The following is a 5,548-nucleotide window of genomic DNA, read 5'->3' as shown; positions in this document are numbered from 1 at the left end:
TCCCATGGAGAATGAGAAAAAACTTATGGGGGCTGAAGCAGGAGGGATAACGTGTTTCTCTTTTAGCTTCAGAATCTCCATTGCTAGGGCCCTCTTTTGGAAATTTTTTTCTCTCTCCCCTATGTCCCAGTTTCCACATCAGCATCTGAACATAGGGAAACTTAAGTTGGCCAGCTGCTCCTGTCCGCCTTATTCCAATTTGAAAAAAATGAATAAGACCTGTTTCTGCCTGAAAGAAGTTGGGAAAATGGTCCCTGCCACATGCACATACTGGCCAGCCTCAGGGCTCCCTTCCATCTGCTCTGGGGTTGTTGGGTGCTCTTCTTTTCACTGAGGCAAGTGTGTGGTGTGTTTGGTGCCTGTGTGTGTGTGATGTGCTCACGTACATGGGATGTGTTTCTGTTAGACCCCCTCCTTCTCTTACCCAATTAATAAGAGGCATTGAGCAATTACTAAGTACCATTTTGACTGACCCCAGAATCTGGGCTTTTCAGCAAAGTTAATTCCCCCTTCTCTGTTTTCCCCCTTTCCTGGAGAGTGACTAGCCACACATTCTCCAGTGGGTGGTGTCACTGAATTAACTGGTCACAGTCTTCGGCAGCGTGGTGACTATCATTTGGGATCTCCTCCATCTGTGACCCTGCACTGCACATTCGAGCCTCAGCGCACTGCTCACTCCTACAAGGCATATCACACACCCATCCAGACTCCCTAGAAGCAAGAGAGGGTCTCCCTGAACATCCGGTGCTCCTGTTCTTCCTTCTGTTTCTATGCTCCATATTCTAGGTGAGATAGACCTATTACAGTAGCTTTAAGAATCTGCAAAAACATCTTTGTACATTTTGTTACTGTCTTGGTTGGCATCCCAAACTGGAAGGAGTTGCCACGTCCTTTCCTGAGTTACTAGGCCAGTGTCACGCAAGTCACTCCAGTTTTCACCCAACTTCAAACATCTATAACCTGCCAGCTACCAGGTTGACCAATTAGCAGCCAACACATGCCTATCCTTAGCTTTAAACATATCATTCTTTACTTTTTTTTGTTCCTACTTAGAGTTTCCTTTGCTCCTGCAAATTGATTGTGTTTTCTTGTTGCCTGAATGGACTTATCCCGCAAAACTGCTGGTATAATACTTAGCAAAGTGGGGTAATGATAACAAGTATTCGATCATTTCCAAAGAAGAAGTATTTCCCTGGATATACACATATGTATGCACAGAAATCAACCAGAGCATCTTCCTCTTGCCCTTTCTCCTTCTTTTCTTGCTTCCTTCCTTCCTCATTTTATTCCCTCTCCCTTCTGTCCTTCCTCCGTCCCTTCTTTCCTTCTCTTTCAGAGTAAGGTAGAGATGAGATTGAATCCATTGAGCTAAGGCTTAAGTAAGCACATATGTACTTTTTCTAAGTTTGAAACTTAGTGAGTGCCACTCTAGTGGGACATATAGCTCTGTAACACAGATAGGAATTTGCACAACAGGAATTTCTATAGACACAAAGACCCTGGCTTTAAAAGGGTTCTTGTATAGGAAAACAATGGAGCACTGAGGAGTCGATATAGTAGGCAAGGCTGATTCCACAAAACCATACTGGAGGTGAACTTCAGTACCTCTACTGACAGCTTCCAGTCTCTTCTTTCACTCCCTATGTTGGATGAACATAAAGAGCAGAGGCGCCTTCAGTGCATCCAGAGCAGCCAGAGGACTTCTATGTCCTATCTATGGATGTGCTTGCTCCACTTTCCTGCAGGCCCCCTTGCTCCACTTTGAGAATCTTTGGCTTTCTGAGTGTCTCCACCTGCACAGCCTTCCCAGAGGCCCTCAGCCTCCCATTTCCAAGGGCCAACCACAGAGAGAGTTTTTAAGGCCCTCTCCCAGGGAGGTCAGAGTTTCACAGTCATTCTGGGTTTTAATAAGCCACCTTCCTGCCCAAGGATGCCATATGATGTGATTCTTGTTAACTTTCTAACCTCTCACAGTCACTGCTGCTGTGGGTGGATGAGGACAATCTTTGAGGTGTTGAAAGGCAAAAACATTGCGCTTACCACGCGGCACCCTAGCTGCTGATTCATTCGTTTCCCTCATTAGGCGAGGTAGAGACAGAAAACCGCTCCAGACACCAGGGCAATTCTGGGCAGGAGCCAAGAATTTAAAACTCGACCCAGTTACATGGGCCGGAATAGTTGCAGAGAAAGGGCAGGATAACGGGAATGCTCACGCGCAGGTGTGTGAGGTCAGACCCCTTCCCCTACCATGAATTCTGACCTTTGCTGATTTTTGACTCTGGGTCTCACGGACAAGGTTCCTCCTTTCCCTTTTCCATGTATCAAATCCAGAATTTGATCTGATACGCTTCTACTTCCTCTTGGTATTCCACACCTCCATCCCCATCCTCCCTTCAACAACAGAAGGGCCACATTGCTTAAAACGAAAATGGGAAAAAGCAGACCTTTTTTAAAAAAGACCTTTAGGATGTTTATGGAAATTAACATTTCTCACAGATTCTCCCGTCATTTCAGTTTAAGGCTTGTCATTGATTTTTTTAAACTCCTTTTTCTTTCTCTCTCTCTCTCTTTAAAACCTCCTCCTTCACGACCCTACCCCGCCCTCTAGGCTGTTTGTCAAAAGCCTAACGTGGATCTGGATTCCGCCTTAGCCTTGTAGCCGACAGGCAACACGGATTCCATAATCGTACAGAGAAAATGCATTTGCAAGCAATTAAAAAGGCTTGCGAACGTATTAGTTCTAAAATTAAATGGGAGAACTTTCTCGTCTGAAGTCTTCTCTTTGATAACAGTGATTTTGACTCTGGGTCTCACGGACAAGGTTCCTCCTTTCCCTTTTCCATGTATCAAATCCAGAATTTGATCTGATACGCTTCTACTTCCTCTTGGTATTCCACACCTCCATCCCCATCCTCCCTTCAACAACAGAAGGGCCACATTGCTTAAAACGCAAATGGGAAAAAGCAGACCTTTTTTAAAAAAGACCTTTAGGATGTTTATGGAAATTAACATTTCTCACAGATTCTCCCGTCATTTCAGTTTAAGGCTTGTCATTGATTTTTTTAAACTCCTTTTTCTTTCTCTCTCTCTCTCTTTAAAACCTCCTCCTTCACGACCCTACCCCGCCCTCTAGGCTGTTTGTCAAAAGCCTAACGTGGATCTGGATTCCGCCTTAGCCTTGTAGCCGACAGGCAACACGGATTCCATAATCGTACAGAGAAAATGCATTTGCAAGCAATTAAAAAGGCTTGCGAACGTATTAGTTCTAAAATTAAATGGGAGAACTTTCTCGTCTGAAGTCTTCTCTTTGATAACAGTGAAACTTGGAGCTGTGGCCTTCATCTGAAATCGCAGACTCCTTGCCTTTCTCTTCCAGGCTGGGCACAGGCTAGGCGCCGACTCTCCTATGCGGTGGACCGACGCAGCCCCTGCGCGCGCTGAGCCTGTCTCGCCCGCCCTACAGCATCAGGGGCGTTCATCTGCCAGCAGGGCCGGAGGCCGGGGCGGGCACCGTGCTCTGGAGGCCTCAGGGCAGACTGCGCGTCTTTAGACAGGAAGCTAGCTCTTTCCTGCGAAGGCCTTGTTCTCCCTTGGGAAACTTGCCCCTTTCAGTCAAGAAATGCTTGAGTTAGGAGGGAGTTTGCTCTCACTCTTCTCCTTCCTGCTGCAATTTAAACTTGCGGCACTCTGGCGGGTTTCGAAAGTCTGCGTGCGAGCTTCGGAGTGCACAGAAGAACCTTAGTTTACCAGTTGATCCTGAGGCGAGAAAATATGTATAATTATTACCCTCCTTTTGCAGAGAAAAGTCTAGGAAGAAAGTAACAGAAATGGTCAACATTTATTGAGCATTTAGTTTGTGCCAGGCCCTGCTGCCAGCCCTTTATAAGGATTATATATCATTGCATGGTCACAACAACCCTTGCAGGTTGGATTAGCGCAATTATATTTCCTTTGAAAAGATGAGGAAACCGAAGCTTGGTAGGTGCTGAACACTCGCATCTCCACTTTCATCCCTGGGGATTTGAATTCTGTGATTTTGGTATAAATCCAGAGATTTACTTATTTGTCTTAGTGTTTGTTTATGATTTATTTGACTAAATCTCTGGTCTTTGCTGCTACATCTAAACATTCCCAGGTTCTTGTTTTCTCCTTTTATCCCCCCTCTCCATTCCTTTCCAACCACCTAAAAGAAAATATTTGCATGGAGGCCCAGTGTGGGTTTTCCATGCAGGAAGAGACTTGGTATTTTGAGTCCCCTCTGATGGAAGTCCTCTAGCATACCTGACCACAAATCCACCTGCCAGATCTTACCCTCTAGCTTTCCTGGTGACCGGCAGGTGTGCAGGCTTCTGCCCCTTCCCCTGGTTTGTCTGTCTCTGGCTCTGTCCCCAGCGTCTGTGGCCCCTCCAGGATCCTCACGGGGCCCCACATACTGTGGTGAAGCTTGGCCTCAAGGGCCAACAGTCATACCTGCCAGGGTCCCGCAGTGACTGTGGCTTTGTGCATGTGGTGCTGGGCTCTGGAACTCTCTTCACTGCATTCTTTCTGAAACTACAGGGCCTGGCTGTTAGTGGTCATTCTGTGTGAACAAATTACTTAATTTTTCCCACCCATAAAATAGGAAAACACTACTAGCACTTAGCACATCCTGCAGCTGTGAGGCTTAGGTCACTACAGTATAGCCTTCAGGGAAGCATGGACTGTGGGAAGTGCTTAATAAGTGTTGGCTGTTATTATTTGGAAATAGGGTGGACAGACGTTAAGGAGGCCTTAAAGGATTCTATTAGTAGAATCCCTTGCTTTCTTTGGTCTGTTGTATGGCACCAAAGACAATTCCACTGGAGGAGATCCTCCTCTTTGTTAAGAGGTTGGGCCACACAACCAAGCAAGTCACAGGCCAAGGCTGGAGCTCGAATTCAGGTGCTTGTATCCCCTCAGCCCCCATGTCCCTCATCCAAGAGCCAGGGAATAAACAGCTGCCCATCCCCTTCCTCATTCCTTATCTTTTCCAGCTAATTAACATTTACTTCTGGCTTAATTAACATTATGGCCTTTTACATTTTTCAATTTCACATTTTTCTCTCTCTTTTCTCTCTCCCCTCCTTCCATCTCTCCCTCCTTCCCTCTCCCCACATTTGCCCTTAGCTGCCTCTTCAAGTCCATCCTCCCTTAATATATTCCAGAGTACTCCTCTGCTTTTCTGGGATTCTGTTTTGACTCAACTCCCTCCTTTCTAATCTCCAAAGGTTTCTGTTTCTTTCACCTCCATGTCCTGAGCACTGTCTCAGTGAAGTGGGGTGATGGAGGTGCTTCTCCATCTGGTCACCCCAAACATAGCTCCTCTCCTACATTCTAACCAACCCCGGTGGATCTGTCAGATTGCTGACCCCAAGCCCCTTCTTCTTCTCCCTCCTACCAGCCTTGGGGAGCTTCGAGGCAACCAAGGCCTCCACTTACTTTTTTTTTCCCCCTAAAAGAGCTTTGTCTGCTTCTTCTGTCAATTACCCCAGTAGCCTCTCAGAGGCCCCGTTTATTTTTCCATTGACCT

Source organism: Tupaia chinensis, unplaced genomic scaffold (genome assembly GCF_000334495.1).
Source record: "Tupaia chinensis unplaced genomic scaffold, TupChi_1.0 Scaffold000252_1, whole genome shotgun sequence".
Classification (NCBI taxonomy): domain Eukaryota; kingdom Metazoa; phylum Chordata; class Mammalia; order Scandentia; family Tupaiidae; genus Tupaia; species Tupaia belangeri.
This window is presented reverse-complemented; position numbering follows the sequence as displayed.